Below are 19,033 nucleotides of genomic sequence, written 5' to 3' on the forward strand. Positions count from 1 at the left end.
CCCAACCTATAAAGACCACAATGGCCCTCTTCACAGATGGATGGTCTATGTAAGTGCAAAACAAAGCTTGGAAGTCTGACAGCACGTGTGCATGTTCTGAGCTTGGGCAAGCCAGGGTCATGGCATGCCACCTTCAGGGGATGTTCTGGGGAAAAAAAATGTTACCACGGGGTGTCAGAGTGGTCCCCTCACCTTCTTCTCCCTTACAGAGCAGAGCAGCAGTTTACCTCCAAGGATAAAAGAAAAAAACTCCAACTTTCTCACAATTGGGTCCTGGTGGTGACAGGGATAACCATGGACATTCTAAAGATGCCACAGAGTTAACAGTTGAGTTTAGAAAGAGACAGAACTCACCATATCATGTGACCATGGGAACAGATTGGAAGTGGGGCTGAGAAAGCAGGATTGTCTACCTCCCTTCCTCACCTCCTAAATAACTGAGAAGCCAGTTGAGAAGTCCAGGATTTTGCCATTGTTCTGCTCACCTCTGGGACTAATTAGCACCCCTCCTCCCCCAGGACTAAATTAGCGCCACCAGAAATAAAGACGATGGGGGTAGAGGGTGGAGAACAAAGCACTTCCCAGGGACTAGAGGTTATGCTCTGGGCCTGAGGCTGGGAAAGCGAACCAAGGGGCCATGTGACCTGCAGAACTGGGGTCCAGCTCTGGGAATCCTGCCCTGGGGAGCCTCGATGGGAGGCTCCTCACAGCATCCTCTGAGAAGAGCACTATGAGCCCACACCCGCATGCGCACAAGCACCCTGCCTTCACACCGCGCTGTGGGGGTGGACCTTGTTCCCCTCGAGGACTCCACACACCCAGAGCCAGGTAGGGGAGCCCTCATCCAGAAAAGAGGAACATGATCTGACAGATCAAATCTTTCGTTGCCTCCACAAGTCCCCCAGCTCTAAAAAGCCTGCCTTAATTCTAAATCAACGTCTTATTATATCTGGGCTTGATACCTTTGAGGAGAAAAGAATGCTTTTGAGAAGTCTGGGGACCTGAGAAGCTCTCTCCTCTTTTCCTAACCATGGGAGTCTGGGCTTCCCTCCAAGTTCCCCATTTCCTAGCTATGTGGCCTAATCCAGGTGCTCGCCCTCTCTGGGCTTCAGTAGCATCCCATGAAGGTCAGAAGCATCACAAACAAGGTAGCTTAGCATTGAGTGCTGAGTCGTATAAAGTCCATGATGACGTGCCTCTTGGTTGGCCCCTCACTTCTGAAGCATCTCTACAAAGATTCTGAAAGGCACTCATGTCTCAACTCACACAGTCAGACATGGACAGGCTCAGGCCTCCCAAGGCTGCCCTTTTCGCATCCTTCTTAGCATCCCCTGATGACCGACACTCAGGCTCACTCCAGACTCATGGGAGAACTGCCCACATGGTCCAGCCTCTTGGAGTGCAAGCTACTGGCCAACTCAGCCCATGGAGCAGGGCCTTAGGATTTGACTGGCAACACGAGAGAAGACAGGGTGGATGAGTTTAGAGGGAGAGGAAGTGAGTTCACATTGCACCCTAGGTGGCCGTGGGCTGGGGAGGGCAGGGGTCCTGTGCACAGGTTACATTTACACCTGGAGTTTCAAGGAAGGGTTGTCCTTGGAGATGCTGACTGGGCAGATGTCTGCAAGTAGCTTGAGGAACCTTCAGTGGGGACGTTAGGAGTCACCAGACAGCTCATGTATATAGGCCTTTCCTGCTGCCTGAGGTTGGTCACGTTGCTCAACCACTTGAGCCCCACTCAGTTTGCTCATCTGTTGAGGGAGAGTCAGGGCCCTTGTGACCTTATTCAGGAATGAAATGAGTACAAACAGGCCTAAAGGCTCATAGTAGGCAGGACAAGCACTCCAGAACCTTCTCTGCCACTAGGAAAGGAGAAGGGGGGAGTGGTGCTGAGGGGAGGGGCCAGGAACAGCCCCTGGTGAGGGAAGGGCTGAGGAAGGGTCTTCAGAAAGGAGGGAATCTCTGGAACACAGTGGGGAGCCAAGTGAGGGGCCTCTGAAGCATGACCCTGGACCATTTCACAAGATCCAGGGAGGAATCAAGGAGGGATCCACAGGTGAGACAACCCAGAGGCCACTGGCATCACTGGTAGGTGGGTGGCTGCAGTGGGGAGAGAGAGACCAGAGGGGCCGAGGGAGATGACGGCTCAGCTGGAAAAGAGAGGAAGCAGGCCGTCCTGAGAACAGTTAAAGCAGCTGTGCCAGTGAAACCAGTCAGTTCGTGTGATACAATGCATCCAGGGGAGTCTTGTGCTTGTGGTACAGCTGGGCAAACCGAGGCTCAGAGAGGCTAGGAGACTCACTCAAGATCTGCCCCTCCTCTCTGTCCCCTGCACCATCGCTCAGTTCTGCAGCCCTCACTTCCTGCCTGGATTTGCCACGTCTCCTAACCACTCTCCCTGCCCCATCGGACCTCCTGCGATTTGTCTTCCGGCCAGATGTCCAGGTGCTTTTTCTAAAATTCTGCACTCCTCGCTTAAGCCCCTGCCCTGGTTAACCATTACCTTTGAGATAACATCCACATTCCTCACCACCCAATCCTGGCCCCTTTCTCATCCATCCCCCCTGCCTCTCAAGTCTCCTCCTCCACCCTCTGCCCCAGACTAACTGGATTGCTCGAGTCATCAAGGTAATTACAAAAACAGCGTAGACTCCTGGGCTCTCACTAGGGACTGCACAAGTGTCTCTCTCCTTCCTTGCATCCACCTGAGATGGACAAATTATTCATCCCTCATAAGTGAGGCAGCTGACGTTAAAGAGGCTGAGTCACTTGCCCAGAAACTGGTTTGTCAAACCCAGGTCTCAGTAGCTCTAAGACCCATGCTCTTCACCATCAGGCTCCAGGAAACCGGCTGACTGCACCGTGTGGACCACCTTCCGTGTCCTTCCCCAGCCCCACCCAGGCAGATGCCTTCTGGTCTGAATGCAAGGCTCAGCCCTCTGGAAAGCCAGGTGGAGCTCTGGCTCCCAGGATGGCTCCAGTGGCTCAGAAGACTTCCCTTTATCATACTCCTTTCAAGTGATGATCCCATCTTCTGTAGGATGCATCCTGGGCTTAATATTATCTCTTCAGGAAGAGAGAACTCCCACCATGGGAAATGGACACATCCTCAAGCCTGTCTCACACTACACACACACACACACACACACACACACCAACTCCCATGCAAACAGCTAAGTCATTTTCTGGGAGCCTGTCTGCTTTGGTCCAATTCCTGATGCTACTAGGCTGGGCCTATGGAGGGATTTTTATTCCATTTTGATACCCTTGATACATGGTAGAAGCTCCATGGATGAAACTTGAGGGAGTAAATAACGAAGAACAAGAAAAACAGCTAGTCTTTTTTTTTTTTTTTTTTTTTGAGAACTTACAAAACACCAGGCATCAAGCTAGGCATTTGGCATGGATTATCTTATTTTGATTGCTGACAATAAAAACTATGAGATAGGGAGTTTTCTTATCTACAGTTTTTTGACATGGAAACAAAAAATCAGAGAGGTTAAGCATGTCACTTGAAGTCCCACAGCTACAGTGATAAAGGATTGAGATTTTTAAACCAGTTTGGCTGATGTCAGAGTTTGAGGTCTTAACCTTGGGCTGCCTTTCCAAAGCATAAAAACTTTTTACTGCTCCTAGGAAATGCCATTCAGTCCCCCACCTCCCTCTTTCCTGTCCCCACCCCTAGGTCAAACCCACCAAGATCATGTCATACTGTTTTCTTTTCTCAGTGTTTCTCTTAAAAAAAAAAAAAATCACATACAACTATGACAGTAATTTAAGCATGGGGCTTCCCTGGTGGCTCAACAGTAAAGAATCTGCCTGCAACACAGGAGATGTGGTTCGATCCCCGGGTTGGGAAGACTCCCTGGAGAAGGGCATGGCAATCTAACTCCAATATTCTTGCCTGGAGAGTCCCATGGACAGAGGAGCCTGGAGGGCCACAGTCCATGGGGTAGCAAAAGAGTCGGACACAACTGAGCAACCAAACAATAGCAACACATACATAACTTGTCCAGTTTGAAAAACAGTAAAATTAGTACGTCCTTTGACCTGGATGCCATGATTTCAACCTATTCAATAACTGAGGCACGCTGTTATGTCTTATGCATATGTCTTATGCTTCTTTCAACTGAAGATTCTATTATATGTGAAATGTAACCTTGACGTAATAATAGTGTCTTTGCAGGAAGACAAAAACCTCACATGGTAAATGCACACAACACTAACCCCTCCCTCACGACATGTATAAAAATAAACTCAAAGTGGATGACAGAACTAAACATAAGATTATAACACTTTCAGGAAAAAAGCAAGTCAGAAAGCATTTGGGATCTTGAATTAGACAAGTATTTCTTAAACATGACATCAAAAATACACAGGAAAAAACACATGAAAAAAACTATAAATTGGACTTCACCAAAATTAAAAAGCAAAACTATTCTTAAAAAAACACTGTTCAGAATTCTTGGGTAGTCCAGTGGTTAGGACTCAGCTTTTTCACTGCTATGGCCTGGTTCAATCCCTACTCAGGGAACTAAGATTTCACAAGCTGTGAGGCTCAGCTAAAAAAAAGGCACTGATAGAAAAATGGAAAGACAAGACCCAGACTTGGAGACAAACCCAACGTTTGCAAAACATGTATCAGATAAAGGACTTGTCCAGAATATGTTAAAAAAAAAAAAAAAAAAAAAAACACTTTAAATTCAAGAAAAAGAAAATAATCCAATAAAAAAAAATTTGACCAGACACTTCACCAAAGAAGCTGTATGGACAAATCATCATATGAAGAAATGTTGTTCATCATCATTTGTCATTAGGGAAATGCAAATTTAAACCACCATGAGATACTAATATACCCATATTAGAATTTCTATAGAATACTGACCTTCATGTATTGCTGGTAGGAGTGAAAACTGGTATAACAACTTTGGAAAACAGTTGGGGAGCTCCCTAAAAAGTTAAACATATGCTTACTATATGACCCAGAAATCTTCCTCCTAACTATTTACCAAGGAGAAATGAACACCTATGTCCACACAGAAACCTGGACATGAATGTTTATAATGGCTTTATTCATAATAGTCCTAAACTGAAAACAACACAAATGTCCTTTAAATGAAGACTAGGTAAACATCCTGTGGAGCATCCCTGTCATGGGTACCACTCAGCAGAAGGGACTGATGACTAATACACGTGAGAAAGGGGATTCATTTCAAAGGCATGCACAGCGCAGAAGCCAGGCACAGAAAGGCTACACGATCTAATTCCATCTCTGTGACATTCTGAAAAAGGACAGAGGATTCTGAAAAACTCTAAGGATAGAAAACAGATCCTTTATTGCCAGTGACCGGGAGGGAAGGTTTGACTACAGAGAAGCACAAGGGCACTTTTTGTGGAACGTTCTGTATCTTGATTTTGAGGTTTTTATATGACAGTATGTGTGTGTGTGGTCAGTCACTTAGTCATGTCCGACTCTTTGCAACTCTATGGACTGTAGCCCACCAGGCTCCTCTGTCCATGAGATTTTCCAGGCAGCAATACTGGAGTGGGTTGCCATTTCCTCCTCCAGGGTATCTTCCCGATTCAGGGGTCAAACCTGCATCTCCTGCCTTGGCAGGCAGATTCTTTACCACTGAGCCATCTGGGAAGCCCACATGACAGTATGCATGTGTCAAAACTCTGGGAACAGTACAATAAGAAGGATGCACTTAAGAGTATGTGAATACCTCAATAAAAAAGGAATTCCTGTTCAGAGAAATCAGTGGTGGAGGAAAAACCAGGTGACAATGAGTTGAATATCTGCACTGAGGTAGATTTTCTATCAGGAGCTACTCTACCTGTGAAACAATTAGTTGCCTTTGACACAGACTTTAGGAGGCATCTGAAGTTCAGAAGCAATAGAAGGTAGAGAGTAGCCTCTTAAAACGAAGGAAATACAGTATGTCATCTTGTGATTATTTAATGGAGAAATAAATGGCAACTCACTTCAGTATACTTGCCTGGGAAATCCCATGGACAGAGGAGTCAAGTGGGCTATAGTCCATGGGGTAACAAAAGAGTTGGACACAACTTAGCAACTAAACAATAACAACAACAATGTATAATTTATGTTTAACCTCGTGAAGGCCAGCTTATCCAGACCTTTTCTGACCCTGAGGGTATGTGTTAGCCGCCCACCTCCAGGGTCCCTGAAAGTGCGGCGAGCATCCCTCCTATTTCTCTCCCCAGGGTGAATGTGGAAACAGGACAGTAGCCATGGTGAAAGCAGGGACGTCCATCTATGTGGACAGCTTCCAGCCAGCCTCCTCTTTCAGGCATTTCTCAATTGACGGAGAATAGATGCAGGGTCTGTATTTCCATTTCCCAAAGCTTAGCGCTGGATGGAGGGTCCACCTTGAGATCTGAGACCTCCCCTTCAGCGGACATTGCCTGTGCAGGTGTCCTGGCCCCGTCTCTGTCCCTGCCATAGGCGTGGAGACCCAGCCACGCCTGCTAATCCAGCTGCACAAAAGCACAGTAGCTGCTAGGATACATCTGCCTGGCTTTCTTCCACCAAGAAAACATTCACACCCCAGGCTTCATTCTTAGAAAGTCCACAGACTTTTTTACTGAGAAAATAGATTCCAGGAAATTATACCTTCAAAAGCCTTTTCCTTTAGAAGAATAAGTCATTTGTGATCAAAATCAATACCAGCAATGCGGGAAGGTGGACCACTGTGTTCCTGAAGAGATGCTCTGGGCAGGATTTGATATCACCTGTGGGTACCTGGCAGATGAGCACAACCTGAATCTCATTATGAGGGAACAGGGAAAAATGAAAATAAGGATCTGTATTCTTCAAAACTGTCGATATAATGAAGCATAGAAAAGGTTCTAAAACTATTTCAGAGAAAGGAAATCACAGATGCATAGTATCATGTGCTGGGGATGGAGAATACCAAACAGTACGTTCTTGAGTCAAAATTACTGATTAAATCAGAACACTAATGGTAAATTAGGAAAAAACACTGTCAACGTTAAATTTATGTAGATGGTCAACTGTGCTATGGTTATGCAAAAAATACTCCATTTCATAGAAAATAACACACAGAAATACTTAGGAGTAAATAGGAGACATTTGGTAGGGGAAAGTCATGCTGTGTGCAACTTACTCTCAAATGGTTTGGAAAAAAATAGTTCTTGAAATTATTTGCATTATTATTGCTGCTACCATTGGGATGATTATTATTGTCAAAATTATTAATAAAAAACTTTTAGGGACAGGGTCAGCCAGGCCAAAAAAAATAAAAGTTTTGAAAACGTTAACACAATGACTTGTCCTTAACGCAAGTCATTCTGAATATACGTTAAACGCCATGAGCTTGGTTAATTGCAGAAGGTGGGAGGAGGAAGGATGAGAAATGTGGTTTTTCTGGGCCCTACAAAAACCCCCCGTAGACCAGATCCTTATGAAAATGTCAATTCTAAATATCACTTGACAGATGCTTTTCCCAGGTTTTTTATTGGGACAGGCGTCAGGCGCACTATCTCCTTCAGACAATGTCTTGGACCGTGTGGGGAGGCCCCTGCAGACACCCGCCTGCCAATCATTTCCAGCACCACCATTTCCATTTTCCCCCTAAATCCTCCAAAGAAGGACTGAATATTTACAGCCGTCATGTTAACATTTTCCCTTTTCCACTGTTTGGCTTGGCCGAGACATTTTTGGCTGCATCGATGACTGTGCTGGTCAGTGACCCAGGCAGTCCCACGAGGTCCTTCTTCTTCTCGTGGTCATCGTATTGCTCCTTCTTAGGGTGGGGGCGGGGGTGCATAGATTATAAGGAGGAAAAAGAAATGAACACCAGTCCCTTACTTTCATCATACATTGTGGTCTTGATAACATGTGTTATTAACAGAAGAGGGAGGAGACCTTGGCTTCGAGTTTGGAGGTATAGATAAAAAGCCTTATAGCAATCGCCAACTCTTAGAAGATTAACACACTAAAAGTGCAATTATTACACCCACAAAATCATTAGGGACTGGATGGATCTCCTCCATGTGGTGACTCAAGGACCCAGGCTCCCTGATGCTGATGTCATCAGCATCTCCACATATCCTGCACCAGTGCCCTGCTGGGGAAGAAGGGAGGTGCAAGAGGAGATTTATGAAGAAGTCCAGTGGCTCACATCACTTTAGTCCACTTCACACAATCAATAATCTATCATCGATATCTGCACTCCTCTCCTGAGACACAGGATCTCCTTCCCTCCCCTAGAACCTGGGTGGGCTTTTATAACTAACACGGCAGACATGATGGTAACAAGTGACTGTGCATGACTTCTAAGACTAGATGATAAAGGCAGCACACCTTTAGCTTGCCTCACTCTCTGTGTCTCTTGGGCTCACCTCAGACACCAGCAGCCATGCTGGGAGGAAGTCCCGGCCGCATGGAGATGCCCTGTGTGTGCATTCCAGCTGAACAGTTCCCCAGCCACCAGCTGGGATCAGCTGCTAGACCAGTCAGCAAATGAGCCATCCATTGTCCTTTGCAGAATTTTGACCTGTGAAAAAAAATGAGACATAAAATCTTTTTGTTATTGCTTAAAGCCACTAATTTTGGGCGTTACTTGTCACACAACTGTAGATAACTAACACAATGAGCATGTTGCCAGTCTCTGCCATGATTCTCAAGCCTCTCTGCATGGTTACTCATCAGGACTCCATGACTACCAGCCAAGGGAAAAATTACTGCAACCATGGTAACCTCCACCACCATCACTATTGTGTCCATAGGGCCTTAGTAAGAAGTGTAGATGTCCGACCGGAAAGAGGAAATTGTGGAAAATTTTGCCAAGGCCATTCAGGCAAGACTGAGAGAACTTACTGGTGACACACCCTGCGACTGGCAACCACAGAATGGAGGTGGTATTACCATCCTAGTCCTGAAGGGACAATGTGGGGACTGGTTAGTGGAATCTGATATAACCTCTAAGTATAGAGAACAGATCAGCTGAGAGGGATTGAGACTTTCAGAATGCAACCACCGTCAAATGGAGGCCCAGCAAAGACAGAGAGAGCTAGGGGAACAAACACCCAAATTCTCTCTCCTCTCATGCTCTGATTTTTCATTGATATTTCCTATTGGATGAACTCAACAGAAAAAGAACAAGCAACCTGGCTGAACAGTCAATAGGGTCAGCTTCCCAGGGGATGGAGCAGGATGAGAAGGTTAGGGAGTAGATCTGGAGGGGGGAATGCAAATGTCATGTACATGAACCATCAGCCCCACCGTCTTCCTCCCATCAGCCCCACCATTATCACCCCCAGCATCACTACCATTACCACCATCACCCCCATCATCACCACCACCATCTTCATCATCATCTTTCAGTTCAGTTCAGTTCAGTCACTCAGTCATGTCCGACTCTTTGCGACCCCATGAATCCAGCGCGCCAGGCCTCCCTGTCCATCACCAACTCCCAGAGTTCACTCAGACTCACGTCCATCGAGTCAGTGATGCCATCCAGTCATCTCATCCTCTGTCGTCCCCTTCTCCTCCTGCCCCCAATCCCTCCCAGCATCAGAGTCTTTTCCAATGAGTCAACTCTTCACATGAGGTGGCCAAAGTACTGGAGTTTCAGCTTCAGCATCATTCCCTCCAAAGAAATCCCAGGGCTGATCTCCTTCAGAATGGACTGGTTGGATCTCCTTGCAGTCCAAGGGACTCTCAAGAGTCTTCTCCAACACCACAGTTCAAAAGCATCAATTCTTTGGCGCTCAGCCTTCTTCACAGTCCAACTCTCACATCCATACATGACCACAGGAAAGACCATAGCCTTGACTAGACGGACCTTTGTTGGCAATGTCTCTGCTTTTGAATATGCTATCTAGGTTGGTCATAACTTTCCTTCCAAGGAGTAAGCATCTTTTAATTTTGTGGCTGCAGTCACCATATGCAGTGATTTTGGAGCCCAAAAAAATAAAGTCTGACACTGTTCCCACTGTTTCCCCATCTATTTCCCATGAAGTGATGGGACCAGATGCCATGATCTTCGTTTTCTGAATGTTGAGCTTTAAGCCAACTTTTTCACTCTCCACTTTCACCTTCATCAAGAGGCTTTTGAGTTCCTCTTCATTTTCTGCCATAAGGGTGATGTCATCTGCATATCTGAGGTTATTGATATTTCTCCCGGCAATCTGGATTCCAGCTTGTGTTTCTTCCAGTCCAGTGTTTCTCATGATGTACTCTGCATAGAAGTTAAATAAGCAGGGTGATAATATACAGCCTTGGCATACTCCTTTTCCTATTTGGAACCAGTGTGTTTTTCCATGTCCAATTCTAACTGTTGCTTCCTGACCTGCATACAGATTTCTCAAGAGGCAGGTCAGGTGGTCTGGTATTCCCATCTCTTTCACAATTTTCCACAGTTTATTGTGATCCACACAGTCAAAGGCTTTGGCATAGTCAATAAAGCAGAAATAGATGTTTTTCTGAAACTCTCTTGCTTTTTCCATGATCCAGCGGATGTTGGCAATTTGATCTCTGGTTCCTCTGCCTTTTCTAAAACCAGCTTGAACATCAGGAAGTTCACGGTTCACGTATTGCTGAAGCCTGGCTTGGAGAATTTTCAGCATTACTTTACTAGCGTGTGAGATGAGTGCAATTGTGCGGTAGTTTGAGCCTTCTTTGGCATTAGTACCTCAAATGTGCATACTACTTCCGGATTTACAAAATAATTCCTCATACTTTCTCTTGTTCGTTCCCAGAAGGTCACCCTTGTGGGATCCCCTGCATCTAGCAGAGGGTTTGGTCCATAACTGGTGTTTAGTTCAATACTGCAAATACCAGCATATCCGGTCTACTGAAGGATTGCAGAATCACAGGCACAGAGAGTAACATCCCAAGACAAATATGTCAAGTATCACAAGAAAGACACAAAGTGTTAGGAAGGTTTGATTAAGAAAGACTCATGGGGGTGGTAATGCCCGAGACTGGTCCTCGGTGTGAAGCAGATCTCATCAGGAAGAGAGAGAGCTTCCATGTCCTGACAGCCACATGAAGGAAAGATTTAAAGGTGAGGAAATAGAAATCATGTTCTGGGAAGAGGAAATACTTCCATTTTGCTGGATCATGGAATCTACAGAGGTAAGACCTAAGTTACAAAATTGAAAAAAAGTGAAGTGATCATATTGGGATAAGTCACAAAAGCCAAGAAACACTTACATTGAGTACATCAGGTGCTGGGGAATCAGGGATGGTTTTTGAGCAGAGAAAGAAGCAATCTAACTGCCCTTTGGAGAATTCGGTTTACAGTGGTAGGAGGATAAGTGGAGCGAGTGCATAAATGAGGTGGGGAGATGACCCACGGGGCTGCCCTCACTTCAGAAGCAAGCCTCTTGCTAAGGGAACAAGAGCAGAAACAGAAGAAAGGGTGCGGCCACACACTGACAGGCTGAGACGGAGAGGGTGAACAGTGCTCTTCTACATCAGGCACAAGGGACTCCATAGTTCAACGTCATGCTTTTTAATTGAGTGACTGCTGTGTGCCAGGCACTGCCCTTGACTCTGTGGACACAGCAGGAAGCCAGATACATTAGGCATCTCCCTTCTCCCCTGGATTCAGTAAGAGAAAAATAATGCCCTCAGATCAAGCAGGAAATTCAGGACTAAGAGATGGCATATGTGCTCTCCTTTACCTGGAATAGCCTTCATCTCTTCTCCTTTGCCTAGAAAACTCCTATACATCCTTCAAAACCACCTGGAACTCCCCAACAATTGAAACACTTGTCTCTGATTCTTTCCACTATACTTTTCTCAGTCTTTTGACATCTTCCTTCTCAGATAACTAGGATTTCAAAGGTTTCAGAAAAGCTTTTATAATTACAATAGATTGTGAAAGGTCTCTTGGAAGTTGTGTTAAAACTCTAGTAAGTTTTAATGTGTAAGACATATAAAAAGCGAGTTTGGGATTATCTTTCAGAGCATATTTGCAAAGGGAAAAGGCAGCTTCAGTGAGCTGTGTTGGGGAAGGAGGGGTAATGTGATAACTCACTCATCTTCCTATACCACCTACCCAGTCCTCTCTACAACCCCTCACACTCCATCCCAAGGTCCTTAAGCCAGCAAGAGGCACCATCGGCAGAGTTCTAGTCTAGGTAAACCACAAATGTGCTCTAGTCAGTGGTATTTTTAAAACCAAGAAATACAAGTGCATTTATTGGGGAGGGGGGGAAAGGCAGAGCATTTGAAAGTGGGCATCTCCCAGGAATCTGCCAATGGGCACACAGCTACTTGGGCATCTCTACCCGTACATGACAGGACAGGATGGGCTGGACTTAGGGTTGGGTAGGGGAGGTGGTCACAGGCGTTTACTTTGCAATTGCTATTGGACACTTTCTGTCCTCAACTCTAGGCTGAGGGCTGCAAGGCATAAGGTGAGGGAGACAGCCCCAATTCTAAAATGCTCATGTTCTCATGCAAGAGAGAAAACTCCTGTAAATGAAGTTAACTCGTAGTTGTTACATGCCAACTGCCCGGTACAGCAGGAGAGGTGAGCCCTCACACCTGGCGGACTCAGAGTCGTGTTTCCACCAGGTGCCCAGTGAAGGGTGGGTAAACCATGTTGATGATGCCAGGTGAAGCAGTCTGCGTCTGTGGCTGTAAGTAAGCTGGGTCCTGGCTTGCAACAGGAAGAACCAGCCTCATCCCCCAGGAGAAAGAACCGGGAAGATACAGAACTCAAAGGAAGGATGATGTCAATAAGAAGGTTAGTGTAGAGTCTTCATGCTGGGAAATGAGGCTGAAAGAGTCATTTGAGATCAGATGGAGGCTGGTGGAGAAATAGTTCAGAATTTTGTCCTGTAAGAAGCAGGATGGCTGAGCTCAGGAGTGGGGAGGCTCAGTGATACTTTCTGGATGCCAGTCCACAAAGCAAAAGATGCTGGGGATGCCAGCCCAGAGGTGAGACAGGAGAGCCTGGATGTATGTGTGGTGAGAATGGAGTAGCATATCAACGAGAGATGAGGCTTCATGAAAGAAGAGCAGGCAAGAAATACTGTGCCTCAGGAAACATGGAAACAGTGCACGTGAGGTGATGGTGGAGCCTCCAAGTGAGGCTGTCTGGTAGCTGAAGAGGTGAGACTACAGAGGTCAGGAGGGAGGCAAGCTGGATCCTGAGAGGAGGGTCGTCTATGGGGAGGGGATGGTTGGGATGAAGAGGAGAATGAGCGGATAGTTATGGATGTGGCTTCAAAACCAGAAGACAGTCAGTAGCTGCATCACCATGGGAGCCAGAGGGAGAGAGAGTGTCAAAAAGTGAATGGTGTTCACTGCTGTCACAGACAGCATCCCAAGGGGGACAACCATCAGACTGGTGTTCGGGGGTCACCCCCTGAGGGTACTCTGTTAGTAAACAGAACCGCAGGGAATGAGGAAAAGCATGAGAAGCAGGGCCGTTGCTGCATCACCTACTGAGGACTTGAGCCAGATCAGCAGTCACCCTAAGGAGGGAAGAGGACGAGAATCCAGGAGAGTGTGGGGCCCAAATGGACAGGAAGATGACCAACCTAGAACCAGTCTACCTCTGACATTAAACTTCCAGGAGATTTGGGGCAAATGTCATAATGAATGTGAGCCCCAATTTTTCCATTTTTTATTAATATTTTGGAAATGTTCAAACACCTTAAAAAGAATAGTATATTCCATCACTCTGTTCCTACAATCACTGACCCACAACCAATCCCAATTTACCCTTACTTCATCCACCTTCTTTCCCAATTGGTTCATCTGGAAGTTAGGTCTAGATCTAACTCCTTCTAAATCACTCCCTTCCTTGATTAATTCTTTGAATGCCACTTGAAAAGATAAAGGCTGTTGTTCAGTTGTGTTTGACTCTTTGCGACCCTATGGAAACCATTGCTACATCTAAACAGTTAGCAGTAATTCCTGAACAGCCCAAACATGTTTGAATTTCCCCACTTATCTCATAGCATTGGAGGAGGAAGAAGTGCTTTATCCCAGTGAAAATCCAAACAATGTCCACCCATGGCATTTTGCTAACGTATGTTTTCAGTTTCTTTTAAGTTCACTCTTTTACTTTTTTTCTCTTTTTGATGGTTATTTTTTGCAGAAACAGGTAATATGTCCTCTTTCCTGACACAGGGCTTCACTGACTGCACCCGCATGGTGCCATGTTAGGGGCTTTTCTGACCCCTGCTGTGTCTCCTGCCAGCTAGAAGTTAGACCCAGAGGCTCGATATGGCTCACATTAGACTTGTTTCTCTTGCATCACATTGATGTGGATCCAACGTCCTGTGACCTCTCTCTCCATCCTGCTCTGATTGGTGTGTGGATTAAGGCAGTCCACCCCATCTGTCCATTGTAAACCCCTGGTACTTTTTGCCACATTAGCAGAAAAATACAAGTTCTTTCTTTCCTACAGAACATCTAATTCTATTTTGATCAGCAGAAAAAATTAAAGACTCCAGATACAGTAGATCAGCACATATAAAACATCAATATTTCCTAAGTATAAAAATTGTGTTCATGACAAATTCGATTTTTCCAAAATGAAAGCAATATTTAGAATGTGGCCTGTCACAGACATTGATGCACTAGGTGTGAAATGCTTCATGAAAAGTATGATGTGGTACTTCCCTGGGGGTCTAGTGTTAAGACTATGTGCTTCCAAGCCAGGGGGTGCAGTTTCCATCCCTGGCCAGAAAACTGAGGTCCTGTATTCTGCAGGATGCAACCAAAAAAAACACAAAAAAGTACAATGGTAACGAGGCGGAAAGCATCTGGTGCAAAACGCCCCCCGCCACTATGCACTGACACAAATTCTAGGGACCAACTGCTGGTAACAACATAGGTGGTGCCGGAAGCTGGTTTTCTTCTCCATCAAGATTTTCCTTGTCATACAGGACCTAGACTACGGTGCTGGCAGAGAGAATGGAAAAGTCATGAAAAATGTGACCTTAGGAAAGAAGAGCTAACAGGATTTGGTAAATAATTAAAAAGGGGGAGAGACGAGATACTGCTCATACCTTGATCAGTGAAATCTTAAGTAACAAAAGAATGTAAATTGGAAATTTCACAAGGACATGGAAACTGCTCCCTGGTTTAAGCCAATGGATGTCCCCAGCTGGTGAGACTCTGACTTTGCAGATAACAGATCCTCAGATTGCCCCCAGAAATGTCCCTGGGCTATCAGAATCCACCTTTTCATCCCTGGATTCATCTTAGAAAACTGCTAATACATAACAAGGAGTTCCATCAGCTAGGGGATATTCTAAAGCACTGGGCCATGTGCCAGACAGCATTTTAGGGGAGTTAAGTATTTACCTATTTATCTGAAAAGTACCCAAATGCTTCAGATCCTGAATAATGAATGGTTAAGGAAATATATGGGGGTTGGAAGAGATGCTGACACCCTTGCACATATAAAGAGTTCTGTAGAGTAAGTAAAAACTGTAGGTCCTTCTATGTAATCAATGCTATCAGTGGTTTAGCAATGGCAGAGCCTGCAGGGCAGAAGCTTGAGGACAGACAGTGTGGAGGGCACACCCAGGAGCCCACATTTGGGTCCCCAAAATGAGGAAGAAATAACAGAGAAGAGATGTTGAAATGTAGAAAATAAAAGTGTGAGGGACTGCCCTGGCAGCCCAGTGGCTAAGACTCCGTGCTTCCACTGCAGGGGGTGCGGGATCGATCCCTGGATGGGAAGCTATTAATAAGATCCCACAATCCCACGTGCCTCACAGTGCAGCCAAAAAAGTGAAATGAAATAAAACATCACACTGAGAAACCACTCAGCACTGCATCTGGCCCCAGGACTTATTAGAAGCAACACGTCAAAATAAAGCATGTAGAAGTCAGCAGATTAGTGACAGTACCCCCCCCCCCAAGCCTGTCATTAAACCTATTTATCAGTGGACATTCCCAGACCACAAAACAACCATCAGCCAACCATTTCTCACCCATCAAGGTGCAAAATGACCCTTGATCCAGGGCAAGGGTCTCACCCCTCCCAGCCATCTCCCTAAGATGAGACCTAACCACAGATGCTGGCATCGACAAGGGACGGCCCTTGTGGGCACACGGAAGAAAGTGTCCACCACAACAGCAGTGCAGGCAGGAGGCTGATGCCTGAGAAGAGCCAGCCCCAGATGACCTGGCCCTCTCAGGGGCCAGCCTGCTGTTGAGAGGCCCGAGCTCAGTCCAGAGGGTTCCTGGGCTCTGGCCCAGAAGGAGTCAGTAGTTCCTGTGAACATTCTGCAGAGGTGATGAGGAAAACCTAGACGCCTCTTCTCTGTTTAGGAGGAAGCAGTGGAGGCCTCTGGGCCCAGAGCTGGTGGCTGAAGATCATGGTCACTGTGGGAAAAGCAACTGTGTAGGGTGTGGGGGGGATGGTGATCCTGGGAGACTTGTTGGCCAATGGGACTTGAGCGCTTGCCCCTCCTGGTCCTTGAACCTCACTTGAGACAAATTCTTAAGATAATCATAAAAACCATAGCAACCTGACGCTGGGAGAGATTGAGGGCAGAGGAGAAGGGGGAGATAGAGGATGAGATGGTTGGATGGCATCACCAACTCCATGGACACGAGTTTGAGCAAGCTCCAGGAGACAGTGAAGGCCAGGGAAGCCTGGCGTGCTGTAGTCCATGGGGTCCCAGAGAGTCCGACATGACTGAGTGACTGAACAGCAACAAAAAACAGCCTTGTTGGTGTTGGGATTTGCACGAGGGGTAGGGCAGGAAAAACAGCTTCAGTGTCTTTCCCAGAGCAGGCGAGAGGACAGGAGGGCTGCCTAGTGACTCTCCAGTGCTAACTGCTCCATCCTCTCCTGCCCTGTGTTTCTAGAACAAGAAAGAGACCTGAAACATCAACATCACTCATTTCAAGGAAATTTGTCGTTTAAACATCTGACTGTAAAATCGTTTTTGTTTTATTCTCTGACAGAGAGAGAGAAGCCGAGGCCAAAAGAGAGGAGTTGGCATTTCCAATCTTTTCAGGGCAGCGAGGCTGGATCTGGGAGCAGCTGGAGTCAGTCCTGCATCACGCGGCAGTGCAGAGATCGCTGTTTGGAGAGCACGTGACAGGACACTTCCAAGGCAGGAAGACTCTGGGCTTGTGATGGAAGGGTGAAATGAAGGGAATGGTGAACGGTCTCCTGTGTTGTCCCTTGAACCCAAACCAACTGGAGGGCACGAGCGAGCCTGGGGAGGGGCGTGAGGATCACGCTGTCTGCTGGAAGCAGGAGGCATGTGTATGTGTGTATCTGTGTGTGTGTGTGTGTGTGTGTGTGTGGAGATCCCAAGAAGCGGGCAGAGTGAGGACCAGGAAGATGAGGCAGGGAGAAGGAACGGCCCTGGGCTGGTCATGGCCTCAGGCAGCAGGGGCTCTGTCTGCTGGAACCCTGCTTAGAGCAGAGTGGGGGCCTAAAGGGTTGTGCCCAGAGTAGCAGCAGGAGTCCCTGTCCCTCAGGGCCTGGGAAACAGCCGTGGGTAGAGATGGGGCCACCCTCTGACTTGCCGCTGGCCGGGCTAGGTCAGGTGGGCTTCCCAAGGTCAGAAATGCTATATCAATGGCAGCTGTAGAGTGACCCTTGTGGACGGACCTCCCCGGTCACAGTAGGGGTCAGTGGGGTGGTAAAGAGACTGTGAAACAGGCCCCAGAGAAGCCCCATGCCTCCCAGACCTGACAAAAAGTTCCCCTTTCTCACTAGACATGGAAGCCACTGATGGCCCACGTTGGCCTGTGGCCCTGTCTCCTGCTACCCTGCCCTTGTCCACCAGGAAGGAGAGCCTGGAAGCCGTGTCCAGGGCAGAGCCTCTGCCCAGGAAGCCTGTGGCACCTCCCCGCCTGCCTGCCCCGATGTGAGGAGCCCAAGAGTCTATCCTTCTTAGATACAGAGCGTAGTGCGGACCCAGGGTTTTCAGAATTGACTCACACAGGCACATTTTCAAGTTGTTCTCTCTGACTCTGAGGGGTAAGGGTCATTGCTTCTCCCTTCCCCTCTCAGACAGATTCCTTGGAAGGGAGTTTGAGCCTTCGGTTTCCCTCCAGAAATACTCCCAAAGGAGAGTCCCCACCCGCCCTGCCCCAGATCAGTGCCCAGGGCCCCTGAGCCCCAAAAAGGAAGGGTGTGGGGCGGGGAGAGGGCGTTCCTCTAGGCAGAGGGAGAGGGATTCGGGTCCTGCCCTCACTGTCCACCGCGCATGGGGGACGTAATGGGGCCGCCGAGTTTCCGTTTCTTTGTTTGCGGGCCTGTGACCACGAAGGTGGGAGCCAGGACCCAAAAAGTATAGAAGCCTCCAATTTCCTTCTCAGCTCCCCAGGTGTGGCGAGTGAGACCGTCACCGCCTGGCTCGTCTTTACTGCCTTGGACACTTCTTTTTCAAATAACTGTTGGCCCTTTCTTCGGGATCTGTATGATAACACGTCATTGTACAAAGTTCTTTCCCCAGAAGACACGTCATTGACGTGATCTGGAACGGTCAGATCACAATTCAGAGATTTTAGTGTTCCCCCACCTCTGGCTCCCTTGCGGAGAGTCGAGTCAGGAGACCCTAAAGGACGTGGCCAGATCTTCCCCTGTTTTTCCTTCCCAAAGCAATTACAGAATGAGTTGTTTTATTTTGTTCTGTTTCTCATATACAGGCTTTCCAAGCCTTGGACCTTGGGCTGCTGGCATTTTAATTAACCTGACCGCCTGCCTGACCCCCCCATCCCCACCCCTTTCCCCAGTGATTTCAGGAAGGGAAATAAAACAGCAACACTGCCTCCCCCGAACACAAGGCTGGGGTGATTGTCTTATCTGTTACAAAGGGAACACCAGCCCTCAGGATGGCGCTCCCAGCTCCCTAACTGGCCTACCCCCTCCCAGCACCTCCAGTCAATTTTGAAGTTTCCACTTCAGATAGAAATCTGTTGAGTTGGGGGAGGAATATTTCTTCTTTTAATAAGTAAAATAAAAATTTCCTCTGGATCAGCTTAGAGGCTCTCTTTTCTCATTCCAAGGTCGCTTTTATTCTGAGGTCAATACTACCT

General features: G+C 47.0%; 1 protein-coding gene across 5 annotated transcripts in view; it reads right to left on the reverse strand.

Annotated features, from left to right (window-relative positions):
- Positions 1–19,033, reverse strand: part of FOXA2 (forkhead box A2) — a 67,562-nt gene that overhangs the window by 22,806 nt on the left and 25,723 nt on the right. For 3 of the 5 annotated variants that reach the window (XR_009740308.1, XR_009740311.1, XR_009740309.1), the window contains exon 3: positions 8,389–8,543. The gene's annotated coding sequence lies outside the window, so the exon portion shown is untranslated. Of the gene's footprint in view, positions 1–7,035; positions 7,791–8,388; positions 8,544–19,033 lie in introns of those variants that run through there. The other 2 variants (XR_009740312.1, XR_009740310.1) reach the window with 2 other exon arrangements.

The sequence above is a fragment of the Bos javanicus genome, chromosome 13 (genome assembly GCF_032452875.1).
Source record: "Bos javanicus breed banteng chromosome 13, ARS-OSU_banteng_1.0, whole genome shotgun sequence".
In the NCBI taxonomy this organism is placed as follows: Eukaryota; Metazoa; Chordata; class Mammalia; order Artiodactyla; family Bovidae; genus Bos; species Bos javanicus.